At 39.3% G+C, this 14,200-nt stretch overlaps 1 protein-coding gene across 1 annotated transcript in view; it reads left to right on the plus strand.

The window, feature by feature from the left end:
* The first annotated feature begins 233 nt into the window (after nucleotides 1-233).
* LOC144310305 (uncharacterized) overlaps nucleotides 234-14,200 on the plus strand; it is an 84,310-nt gene continuing 70,343 nt past the window's right edge. The window contains 1 exon segment of the mRNA XM_077891107.1: nucleotides 234-2,714. The gene's annotated coding sequence lies outside the window, so the exon portion shown is untranslated.

Here is a 14,200-nt window from a genome sequence, read left to right on the forward strand (position 1 = left end):
TCTGCAATTAAAAGTTATACCTGGGGATCCCTGGGTGGCGCAGCGGTTTGGCGCCTGCCTTTGGCCCAGGGCGCGATCCTGGAGACCCCGGATCGAGTCCCACATCAGGCTCCCGGTGCATGGAGCCTGCTTCTCCCTCTGCCTGTGTCTCTGCATCTCTCTCTCTCTGTGACTATCATAAATAAATAAAAATTAAAAAAAAAATAAATAAATAAATAAAAGTTATACCTGAATGGAAAGAAATAGAAGACCCAAGTATATTTTCCTTCAGCCTTAAGAACACAGAAAGTGCAAGTGTGAAAAAAGATATACCATGCAAATAATAACCAGATGAAATGAGGATGGGTATGCTTACATCGATCAAAGTAGACTTTAAGTCAAAGACTAGTAAGACACTGCACGGGTCATTATAAAATAAAGGGGTTACATTGCGCAGTGTTTTTTTTTTAATTTTTTAAAAATTTTATTTATTTATGATAGTCACAGAGAGAGAGAGAGGCAGAGACAGAGGCAGAGGGAGAAGCAGGCTCCATGCACGGAGCCCGACGTGGGATTCAATCCCGGGTCTCCAGGATCGCGCCCTGGGCCAAAGCCAGGCGCTAAACCACAGCACCACCCAGGGATAACCTGTGCAGTGTTTTTAATTATGGTGCATTTGGGAAAAAAGATTTCCCCTATTCTAGTTTTGGTAGGACTCAAACAGTGTGTTTATAACTCATGTAATGCCCCTATGAAAAACAATGTACTTTCCCATGAATTTTGGTGGTGTTTTTCCAGGTACATCAATTATAGCTTATGTAATGTTTATGAACATCTATATCTCCTGTGTCCCCTAAGTGCTAGTCAATATTCAAAAACCTACTCCTGTGCTTCAAGGTTGGGAAAAAGAGAACACTAAATGACAATTGGAGAAGGAGTTACTGCTTCCAGATTTTGATGTGTGTGGAAAAATATTGTTGCAATGATAATCTTGGTAATTACTGAAAGAAGTAGCCAATGATTCATTGAAACCAACTAGTATGAGCTAATCAATCTTTTCCCTACAGTAGTCAGTTTTCTAATCTCTGGCTATTATACATTGCAGGTTTTTTCACATGTAATTTAATTTACATTGTTCTGTGCTATTTAAAGTCTCCAAATAACTTACTTGTCCTTTCAGGTAGGTTATCATAATACCCCTTTGTAAGATTCCTGATATTATTCCTGGGCAGCTATTCTTTATATACAATGCAAATGACAGGCTTTGTATGGGTCACCTTTACAGTGCTTCTGATTGTGGCTTTAGTTCAACTTGGAATCTTTCTGAAATGTATGTCTTCACTTAAGGAAACCTTACATTATGCTTTGATTTTTAGACTAACTACATTACATGTGACTAAAGGTTTTATACACTATATGTGCATTTATTGAATATAAAACATTTACTCATTTATTGTTGGCAAAAGCTGGCTAAGCACATGTACCTATGAGTTTGTATTAAAGCTGTAGGTTTGTGTATTTATTTAGTGTCTGTATTAAGAGGACATTTACTTCTGATTATTGCTTTTTTGCTCCTTGAACTACATAATAGTTTTGTGTGTACATTGTGGTGTCAATCTGGTCAAAGTTTGGATACATAGGAGTCACCTACTTTTAAAAACGAATTTTATTTGATATGTAGTAATCTTTCACAGTTTTTCAAATCAATATACCCTACTTTCCCTGAATAAAATAAAATGAAGGAGTTATTTCGACAAAAGGATGTAATCTTTAGAATACTTATGTACTCAACATAAAAGTACCCAAATATATAAGCAACAATGAACAGACAAGAACAGAAAAAGAGACAGCAGTACAATAGCAGGGTACTTCAATTGTGCACCTTCAATATGGGACAAAATAATCAATAAGGAAGTACCAGACTTCAATGATATTAGCAGATTGACTTACAACGTTCCACCAACAGCAAAAAACACATTTTTCTCACATGCACAAGGAACATTCTCCAATATAGATTTTATATTGGGCCACAAAACAAGTCTTAATAAATTTGATTGAAATCGTATCAGGCATCTTTTCCTACGATAGTGCCATGAAAGGAAGTCAGGTACAAGTACAAAACTAGAAAACTATAAACATGTGAAAAATAGAGACCATGCAATAGCATTACTCCTAATAGCCAGGACCTGGAAATAACTCGTGTCTCTTGTCAGATGAGTAGATAATCTGGTGTATATATTTAATATATGTTGGCTATAATTAACAATATATAATAGTTAAATTGTACACTTTTAAACTTATATAATGTCATGTCAATAGTCAGTGAAGAAAATTGGAAAAAGTAAGCAGATTACTAATTAGATATGAGGAAATGAATATGAGAGTGGTGACAGCTAAAGAGTATGACGTTTCTTATGAGGTAATGAGATGTTCTAGGATTGACAATGGTTTGCTTATACCTACATGTGACTTGGTTAAAAAGCTATCAAGTGTACACATTAGGTTGATAAATTATGTGGCATGTAAGTTTTTTTGGTTTTTATCTTTAAAGATTTATTTATTTATTTTTGATAGACAGAGAGAGAGAGAGAGAGAGAGGCAGAGACACAGGAGGAGGAAGAAGCAGGCTCCATGCCGGGAGCCCGACGTGGGAGTCGCTCCCGGGACTCCAGGATCGTGCCCTGGGTCAAACGCAGGCGCTAAACCTTGAGTCACTCAGGGATCCCCTGTGGCATGTAAGTTATACCAAATATAGCTGTTTAAAAGGAACCTCAAGTACGAAATTCTTACAAAAGATCTCGTATTAATGGCAAATATGAAAAACTGCATACATTCAGGTATTAATTAAACACACACATATGTGCATACACGCACACAGAAGATTTCACCTGGAATTTGGCATTTGACTTCTCTTTTAATTTTTGTGATAATACAGAAAAACAATTTTTCAAAGAAGTGCATCAGAAGGAAGTTCTGTCAAATTAGACATAACATATAGTGGGACACCTGGGTGGTTGAGTGGTTGAGTGTCTGCCTTCGGCTACCTTGTGATCTGCAGTCCCAGGACAAAGTTCACGCCTGACTCCCCTTGAGGAGCCTGCTTTTCCCCCTGCTTGTGTCTCTCCATCTCTCTGTGTGTCTCTCATGAATAAATAAAGAAAATATTTTAAAAAATAAATAAACGAAGATAAAACATAGTAATTAACATCAATTAAGTTCAGCAGGTTGATTTTGTTTTTTTGTTTTTTTGGTTTTTTTTTTTTTTTTTTTTTTTTTATGATAGTCACACAGAGAGAGAGAGAGAGAGAGAGAGGCAGAGACATAGGCAGAGGGAGAAGCAGGCTCCATTCACCGGGAGCCCGACATGGGATTCGATCCAGGTCTCCAGGATCGTGCCCTGGGCCAAAGGCAGGCGCTAAACCGCTGTGCCACCCAGGGATCCCAGGAGGTTGATTTTGAGTGGAAAAAATGTATGGACACTACAATCTATGGTAGGATTCTCCATGGAATCAATGGAATGGATATGCACACATCTGTGCATATTTTTAATCTATATTTGTATAGAACCAGAGATAAGATATAGGCTTACTACATATAGAAATAGATATGTATCTATCTATATGTCTCTACGTAGATAGAGAGCCAGATAAATTTCCTGTAATGAATTGGCTAATATGATTTGAGAGCTGGCAAGTCTCAAAGGAGTCTGCAAAGAAGGCCAGTAGGCTAGAGATCCAAAGCAGTGCGGATGGTGAAGCTTGAGAATCTGAAGACAGTCATAGATGAGTAGGAAAAAGCACCCCTGAAATATATAGGTAATCGCTTCTTTGCTTTTTGGCTAATATCAAGTGTGAAATATACAGGTAATTATTATGTTCTCTAGAATGGACTCTCTAGTAAATGGTATGGTCTTTTGGGGTAAAACTTTAATATAAGCTAAATGGAAAAATGCAAATAGCTTCAAAAAAGAGTTACACAAAATCTTTTAAGTTAGAATATGTGACTACATGTATGAGAATATACAGCATTTTCAAGCATGCACTAGTACAGAAGATAGAAAATAAGAATTATGGTAGGATGTTTAACAATGTTGCTTCATAATGTCATCAAGGACCATATTCACAATATATGCCACTGAAAGAGTAATGAGCAGTGCCACTTTAGGTTGAGGTACATGGCATGAAGACAAGTAGTGATATGGGGAGGGGGGCGCGGTAAGAATGAGCGCACAGGGATAAATGAAATGCAGAGAATCTGGGAGCTTGGGGTAACACAGCCACAGGGGAAGAGAAGATAGGACCCATGTTAGTTTCTTAGGGCTGCTGTAACAAATTATTACAACTGGATGCTAAAGAACCCAAAAAATTATTGTGTCACACTTCTGGAGGCACTTAGACATCTGAAGCCAAGCTGTTGGCAGGGTCACCTTATGTCTCAAGAATTGAGTCTTGCTTTCTAACTTTGGGGGACTATAGCTATCCTTGATCTTCTTTGGCTTAGTAGACACGTCACTGTCCCTTCACACAGCACCGTATGTGTCAACTTCCACTTGGGATGCCTGGGTGGCTGAGTGGTTGAGCCCCTGCCTTCAGCCCAGGGAGTGATCCTGGAGTCCCAGGATTGAGTCCCACATCAGGCTCCCTACAGGGAGCCTGCTTCTCTCTGCCTGTGTCTCTGTCTCGGTCTCTCTCTCTCTCTCTCTCTCTGTGTATGTGTGTGTGTGTCTCATGAATACATAAATGAAACTTTTTAAAAATAATAATAAACAAACTTCCCTCTTCTCAATAGGACAAGAGTAATTGAATTGGGGTTTACCTGAATCCAGTATGACATATCAACTTAATTACATCTGCAAAGATCCTATTGCCCAAAATAGGTTACAGTTACAGGCACTGAGGATTAGGACTTGAACATCATTGAGACACGTTCTGTAACTTGGAACATGGCTAAAAGCAGTAGGTTGTTAAATGTCACTGAGGGGTTAAAGTGCACTACAGATTTTAAGGTTTGGTGGGTATGCAGGGACTTTAGGGTATGAGGCCTATGTGTGTTAAGGGAATGAGAGGGTAAAGGAAATCATGAGAAAGAAGAGGATAGTAGATGACAAATTAATGGGCAAAGGGAGTTCAAAGGCAAGGTTGGGTAAAAGACATATGCAAACTTTATTGCCTGTGATGGATCAAAGAACATATGGGTGGAAGGGGGATAGTTACTTGTTAATGCAGTCCTGGGAGTGTTCAGTGTTGCAACGAGAGATGAAGGAGGGGGAGAACAGATGATACCTGGGGAACAGAGTGTATGTGGGTGGAGGGGGATCATCAGAGCTGGGAGAAGAGTGGGCATCAGTAGGCCAAAGGGTCCATGAGAAAAGTCAGGGAGTGTAGGGTTGTGGGTAATGAGTGTAGGGTCATGAGGAAACTAAGGACTGTTAAATGATGGGTCAGATATTGATATGGACATTAGAGACATGATAAATGGGCTAAAATCATTGGAATTGGGTGGGGAAGAGACAAATGGAATTGGAGGAGGAGGAAAGAATACATGGAGGTTTGGGACAATGGAAGGAAGAGAGCTCTAGAATCAGGCAAGAAGGGTTTATTGGTATAGAGGTCTGAAACACACTTCATGGACTTAGAAGAGCAATGAAGACTAGGAGAGTCCTTTGCAGAGAGAGTTTTCACGGAAATGTAAAGGTCACAGAGGTGAAGACCTTAAGGTCACAATGGGGGATAAAGAGGAAGGCAGGGAGGGTTGGAGCTGGGGGTGGTAGAAATTGTAGGGGTACATTTGGAGGTCACTATTCATTCTCCTACTCATTAATTGTCTTATTTGTACTTGGTTCAAAACTGTCAAGTTTGTAATTCCAGCCATGAGGCAATAACCTTACTTATATAAAATGCCTAGTAGTTCCTTCAGTTGAATTGGCAGTAAAGGACCACGGATAAAATTTTGAGTAAACAGGGAGACTCAACATCCTCTGTCTCCCTTGAAGATACCACGCACAAGTTGTGACCATGGAGGAGATCATGTGGAAACCTTGATTTTAAGCTTCTAGCGCCCTAAACAGAAAGCCCAGTTAAGCTCAATGAAATTCAGACTTTAAAAACAGAATTCTGTTTTTAGGACCTCCTTAATACTTGCAATTGGTTAAGATAGCGATAGCAAACATACGTAGGCATATCATCAATTGTATAATGAGAAATATCTAAATAAAGTTTAAAAATGCCCATGAATTACTCCCAGTTAGTAATAGTTTGACATTCAGACATACAGGTTGTGAGGTTGGGGGAGGGCTTCCGTTCTGCAATTTCAGAGTATAAAACACATAGACACTAAAATATTTTGTACTGGGTTCAACATAAATACGTAATGATTGGTTTACATAAATATTGTCCTATCACACTCATTGTCAGTGACATTGCATTCCTTAACCAATGCTGCATGAAACTGGCATTTTCACATCAGTAGAAGTGGATGGGAGCACGCCACCTTCCATTCCTGGGATATCCACTAATAGTCCATACCTTTAATTTAACCAAATAGACCCATGTTTAGTGGCTCTACACTAGAGAATGCAGGCACAGGGTGCCTGTGCACCTGAGCACCCTACCCCCACCGTCTTATGTCAACCCCAACAACTCCTGGTGAGTTCCCATCAAAGAGTCTACTATTTACTTTTCTCTGTCCTGAGTTTCCTCTGTTGTGGATTCCCAATAAAGAACGCCAATCACCACCCTGAGGAACCACATTCTTTCTTTGCATTTTGGAGTTCACAGAAGGGAGTCTAGTCAATGTGCTGATGTCTGAGCAAGTCTCTGTGTGGAAAACAACGTGTATAGGTTACTGCCATGTTGATTGAGCATGAATTTTGTTCACAAGGAAGTTACGGTGTTCACAAGGAAGTTAGAGTGCACCATGTTGGCAACTTCACATATACGATGCGATTTTGTCCCCGTTACACCATCCAAGCTGGGCAGTATGTGTCTTTTTTTTTTTTTTTCTTCTTAATGATTTATTTGTTTATTCATTGACACACACAGAGAGAGAGGCAGAGACACAGGGAGAGGGAGAAGCAGGCTCCATGCTGGGAGCCCGATGTGGGACTTGATCCCGGGTCTCCAGGATCACACCGCAGGCTGCAGGCGGCGCCAAACCGCTGTGCCACCAGGGCTGCCCTAACCGCTCCGCCACCAGGGCTCCCCTAGGTGTCCTATAACAAGGATGAAGATGTAGATACTGGGCCCCACCTATGTGCCTCATCTTCTGTTTCCCTATTAAGAAAAAACAGTTTGTAGATTATAGGTGTGAAATAAGGATAAATGGAAACTAGAGAAAGCGTAGATTAGTTCAGAGAAAAAAAAAAGATTAGTTCAGAGAGCTCTCACTGTTGTGTTTGTATTTTCTTAACAGAATAGAAAAATGACTCTGTAAGTATATGCCGGTTTACCTATAGTCCACTCTCGTTAGCAATATATATTCATTTTAATTGTTCCACATTGGGGTTACCTTGTATTTTCCTGAAACTTAGTTATTCTAGCAAATAGGAAGTGTCATCTCCCTGTAGTTTCTCTGCTTTCCAGGAGGAGTGGTTCAAGAGAATGTGATATAGCTATATCGCTCTCTATCTACTATAATATAATATTGTTTACGATATAGAAATATATCAGAATCCATTACATGTCATACGTACTATATAACGTCTATAATATCTATATCTATCTATCTATAGATATCTGTATCCAAAATTCAGCCTTTAAAAAAACGACAAGCTTACATTTGGGACAAAGTAGGTGAGCCTTGAGGATGTTAGGCAATAACAATAAGCCACACAAAATGGCAAATACTGTATTATCTCAATAATACCTGGAATCTGCGTTGAACTCATAAGAATAGAGTACAATTGGGATGCCCATGTGGCTCAGCAGTTGAGTGTCTGCCTTTGCTCAGGATGTGATTCTGGGGTCCAGGATCAAGTCCCAGATTGGGCTCCTTCCAAGGAGCCTGCTTCTGCCTATGTCTCTGCCTCTCTGTCTCTCATGAATAAATAAAATCTGTTTTTTAAAGGATAGAATACAATTGTGATGGTCAGGAGATGACTGAGGACAAAATAGGGGATGTTGGTCAAATGGTACAAAATTTCAGGTATACAGGATGTACAGATTCTGGAAATCTGGAGACTACACATAATTCTATGCCTCTTATATTTGGAACTTGCTGAAAGAGTATACATTAGGAGTTCTCAACACAAATTTCCTAAAAATATCTAATAAATATCCTAAGTATAGGAGGTCAGAAGGATATTAAATTAGCTGCATTGTTTTTTAATCAGGTCATAATGTATAGATATTTATGTTTTGTAAGTTGAGCAACTACTGAATCTCCAGGAATGGAAAATAGGAATGCAGATGAAAGGGTCATGAAGCACAGGATGTAATGTTAAACACAGAAATGAAGGGCAGCCCGGGTGGCTCAGTGATTTAGCACCGGCTTCGGCCTGTGGTGTGATCCTGGAGACCTGGGATTGAGTCCCACTTCAGGTTCCCTGCATGGAGCCTGCTTCTCCCTCTGCCTGTGTCTCTGCCTCTGTGTATGTGTGTCTCTAGTGAATAAATAAATAAAATCTTTCAAACAAAAAGAGAAACTAGAAAAGAAGTCTCTATCCCAAACCATAGAGAAAATATTTCAAAATCTCCCAAGGTATGTCAGGTTCCACTTGAAAATTATGACCAGGGGATCCCTGGGTGGCTTGGCCATTAGTGGCTGCCTTTGGCCCAGGGTAGGATCCTGGAGTCCTGGGATCAAAGAAATCAAAGGGATCCAATTCCACATCAGGCTCCCTGCATGGAGCCTGCTTCTCCCTCTGCCTGTGTCTCTGCCTCTCTCTTTCTCTCTCTCTGTCCATGTGTGTCTAAGGATTAAATATATAATTTTTTAAAAACAAAAAATAAAGTATTACCAACAGGTAGCTACACTCCTATGACTGAGAAAAACCTATACTTGCCCTGGTTCTATTGCAGTACAGGAAAAGAAAAGATGACATAAAAGATGTAGAAACCTGCAAGTTTGCAGTGAAAATCTGGACCAGATTAATCTCTTAAAAGTGCTATAGGCTTAGTACATTCTGTTCTGAATTTGATACTTACTGGGATTTTTTTTTTCATATCATAGTTTATCATCTTATGACATCTTTAATGTTTTAATGGTGTATAAACCTGTTTTTTTCTAATATGTATATATATTATTTAAAGATTTTTATTTATTCATGAGAGAGACACACAGACACACACACAGAGGCAGAAACACAGGCAGAGGGAGAAGCAGGCTTCATAAAGGGAGCCCAATGTGGGACTCGATCCCGGGTCTCCAGGATCAGGCCCTGGGCTGAAGGGGGCGCTACACTGCTGAGCCACCCGTGCTGCCCCCAAAATATATATTGAAAATAAAGATCTTTCCCTCTTCATTTCTAGGGTTTCTATGTAGTAAGCACTCTCTGATGTTGAGGAAGTGTCAATTTCAGGGTGAAGACGTTACCAGATTCTTTACGTTTGTTCCAGGTGTCTCCAGGCTGTATTCTCTAATTTATAGTAGGTGGTGGCTCTAGTTAATGATTTGGCTATATTCTCTACATTTGTAGGGCTTCTCCCCTGCATGTATTGTCCTCCATCGAGGGAGACTTGAAATCCAGTCAAACATTTTGCCACAGTTTTTTACATTTTTAGGATTTCTCCCAGTATGAATGTACAAGTGTTCAAGTGTTTGCTTAGGTTGTAGTTCTGTTTAAAGGCTTTGCTTATATTCTCTGCATTTGTGGGGTTTCTCCCCAGGTATTTATACTGTGATATCAAGGAAAGTCTGAGCAATAATTAAAGGCTTCAAGAAACTCCTTACATTGTAAGTTTACTTCCCAGTTTGTATTCTCTGATGCCAAGGTAGGTTTGAGTGCTTATTAAAGGTTTTGCCGTATTATTTACCTTTTTGAGGTTTCTCCCCAGTAGGAGTTCTCAGTTGTCAGTTAGGCTAAACCCCGGATAGAGACTTTGCACATTTCTTTCATCTATAAGGTTTTCTCCACTATACTCTTTTGGATGTCAAAATATTTGAATACAGGTTAAGGGCCTTGCCACATTCCTTATATATGTAAAGTTTCTTCACAGTATAAAAACTTTTTGTTGAGTGAGTTATGAAGACTGTTTAAAAACTTTGCCACATTTGCTACATTTGTAAGTCTTCTCTCTGGGAGAGAATCAATGATATTTAGTAAAGTTTGAGCTTTGATAGAAGACTTCCCCACATTTATTTATTTTATACTGGTTCTGTAGAAACTGAATTCTCTGGTATTTATTAGGATTTGACCCATGGTTAATATTTTCCCCAGATTCATTGCATTGCTAAATGCCATCCCCATGAAAAATACCTTGGTAATTGTTGAAGTTAGAGTCGTCACTAAAGATCTTCCTAAGTTCACAATGCATGATCACTGGCTCCAAATTACCTAGTATGTGATACTACTGAATAGGGATGGGTGGATCAAGACCTTACCATAAATATCAAAGTTAGAGACTTTGGAACAAAGAGGAATTATTTGTGGGTGAAATGATAATTAATAAACCCTCAAAACAGGACTTCTCAAATTGATAATTAGAAATTTTCTCTTCAGGGACGCCTGGGTGGCTCAGCGGTGGAGCACCTGCCTTCCACCCAGGGCATGATCCTAGACTCCCATGATCAAGTTCCACATCAGGCTTCCTGCATGGAGCCTGCTCCTTCCCTCCCTATGTCTCTGCCTCTGTCTTTGTTATGAATAAATAAATGAAATCTTTTTAAATTATTTATTTATTTTTTCCTGAGAGACAGAGAATGAGAGAGAGAGGCAGAGACACAGGCAGAGGGAGAAGCAGGCTACAAGCAGGTAGCCTGACATTGGAATTGATCCTGGGACTCCAGGATCACACCCTGGGCTGAAGGGAGGCACTAAACCACTGAGCCACTGAGGGATCCCCAAGATCCCCAAGATAAAAAGAAGATATTTTATCTCCATTTGTAAATCTCCAGTAATCAGAAATATTTGAATAATTAATCCAGTTCTATTTTTGAAATGGTTTAAACGATTATTTTCATGTTGGTGACTTCTTGGAAAAGAAGCTAAGTATTTCTGCAAACACCAGAGAGACTGCAGGGCTAAAATCAAACATCAGGGAGAGAAATGTATCGTATTCTATATAAGAACCAACAAACATTTCCTTAACTGGGAAATTATAAAATCTCAGAATTTATATGCCCTCAGAATATGTTGAATAGGATTCAGAATTTACTAGCACAACTGACTTTGTCTTCTTCTATACAAAGCAAATTCAGAAAGCCTGGGACCTGGGGCTGGTTTTTATATCCCCAAATATGGGTGGCTCAGTTGGTTGGGCAACCCACTCCTGGTTTCACTCTGGTCATGATCTGGGGCTCATGGGACTCAGCCCCACGTCAGGCTCCATGCTCAGTGAGGAGTCTGCTTGAGATTCTCTCCCTCTCTCTTTGCCCCTACCCCTGCCACTATCCCTGCTTCTCTCTCTCTCTCTCTCTCTCTCTCTCCCTCTCCCCCTCTCTTTGGGTGGCTCAGTTTGTTAAGTGTTGGATTCTGATTTCGGCTCAAGTCATAATCTGAGGTGTGTGAGATCAAGCCCCACATCAGGCTCTGTGCTCAGCAGGGAGTCTGCTTTCTCCCTTGCCTTTATCCTTCTCCCCATGTTCCCTCTCTCTCAAGTAAATCAATGGGTTTTAAAATAAATACAGAAATACGTACAAAATATTTTTAATAAAATAAATAAATCTTAAAAAAATAAATTCTGAAAACACAGTGCAACACCCTAAAAGCATACAAACAGAAAAACATGTTCCAGTTGAAGGAACAAGATAAAACTCCAAAACTGACCATAAATGTATATATAACTAGTCATCACCTGACAAAGAATTCAAAATAAACATCATGACAATGCTCATAAAGGAAAAAGAGAATACCAATAGTTTTCCTGATATCCTATAGTTACCTACGCATGACCTAAATAAAAATTCAAACTGACAGTAAGTATGCAAATAGTAAAACAAAAATTGGGAGCAAAAGTGTCCAGTAAGTGTATTTTAAAAACCTGCAAGAGGGATCCCTGGGTGGCGCAGCGGTTTGGCGCCTGCCTTTGGCCCAGGGCGCGATCCTGAAGACCCGGGATCGAATCCCACATCGGGCTCCCAGTGCATGGAGCCTGCTTCTCCCTCTGCCTGTGTCTCTGCCTCTCTCTCTTTCTCTCTCTGTGACTATCATAACTAAATAAAAATTTAAAAAAAAATTTAAAAAAATTAATAAAATAAATAAATAAATAAATAAATAAATAAAAACCTGCAAGAGATGGGTGCCTGGCTGGCTCAGTCAGTAGAGCCTGTGACTCTTGATGTGATATACTCATATATTCTTTACCTTTGAGGCAACAAGATGGCATCTGATCCTTAGAACCACTATCAATACTGTGTGTTTCTCCAATATAAATTGTAAACTGAAGGTGTCAACAGGATATATCCATGTTTAAGGACTGAATTCATATCATACTACATAAGTTGTGTATATTTGTTACCTGGAATGTTGTGTGGGTTAGAAATGCACCTTCATATTCTAATGTGAATTAGAATTTCAGAACAGTGATTTGGAGTTCTTGTTAAAATGCAGGCTCCGATTCAGGAGTTAGGATGGGCACTGAGTCTACATTTCTAACAAGGAATTAGCCTATACATAAAGGAATACACTTTTAAATGACAAAAAGAGGTAGAATTCCAAGGAAAGATTTATCCCAGAACATGAAATGAATGGGTTTTATTACAATTATAGGTTTTACAGGTTAAAGTGAGAAAGGCAACAACAATACTTTCTGAGCACTACTAATTACTAGATTCTAGAAGTTTCCATAGATCAACACACACACACACACACACACACACACACACACACACACACACACAAATAGTCTAGGAGATCAAACATATTCGTCCTCTTTTGTAAAAAAAAAAAAAAAAGATTTTTATGTATTTATTTGATACACACAGAGAGCACAGCAAGGAGAGCAGCAGGCAGAGGGAGAGGGAGAAGCAGGCTCCCCACTGAGCACGAAGCTTGATGCGGAGCTTGATCTCAGGACCCTGAGATCATGACCTGAGCCCAAGTTAGATGCTTAACCAACTGAGCCACCCAACTACCTCTCTTCCTCTTTTGAGACTATTTTGTCACACATTCAGTAAATGTAAAAAACCAGATTTTAACCTAGGATCTCTGACCTAGAATTTATCTACCAGAGATCCAATCAAGATAGAGACTGCTGTAAAATTATGTTCATGACAGTTTTCAAACCTGAGAACAGTGATGAAAACAAGAAGATATCCACAGAAAACTGATCTACCTTTTATACTTTATGCACACACATAAACTTTTATTTATTTATTTTAAGATTTTATTTATTTATTTTGGAAGTAGAAAGCACAGGGGGAGGAGCAGAGGGAGAGGGACATGCAGACTCCATGAGCACAGAGCCCAATATGAGGCTCTATCCCATACCCCTGAGATCACAATCTGAGCTGAAATCAAAAGTTGGATGCTTAACCAACTGAGCCACCAGGTGCCGCACACAGTTAACTTTTCAAAATAGTACACACATTAAAATTGATAGAGTAGACTATTGTCTTGATGACTTAAGACCTATTCTCAATGGCACAAAATTTATAAATCTATTTGTGAATGATTATGTCTCTGTCATTTATTCACACTCTGAACATATATTCAGAATGCTATAAAGAAAACAGCTAATATTTCTGAGTCTTTTATTTCGTTGAATTTTTTTTGTTTCTATCATCATTTGTGTTATATCTTAGGATTCTTTTCAAAGATTGATTGATTGATTGATTGATTGATTCCTGAGAGGCACAGAGAGAGAGAGACAGGCAGAGACACAGAAAGAGGGGGACGCAGGCTCCATGCAGGGAGCCCGATGTTGGACTCGATGCCAGGTCTCCAGGTTCACACCCTAGGCCAAAGGCAGGTGCTAAGCTGCTCAGCCACCCGGGCTGCCCATATCTTAGGATTTTAAGACACTCCAGCATGTTAACTCTGTGATTCATGTTTTCTTTTTCTAAAAGTACAAAAAAGTAAAGTATGTGTCTCTAACATGAGTGTGAAATACAAAGAAAACTTAGA

Source organism: Canis aureus, chromosome 1 (genome assembly GCF_053574225.1).
Source record: "Canis aureus isolate CA01 chromosome 1, VMU_Caureus_v.1.0, whole genome shotgun sequence".
Classification (NCBI taxonomy): domain Eukaryota; kingdom Metazoa; phylum Chordata; class Mammalia; order Carnivora; family Canidae; genus Canis; species Canis aureus.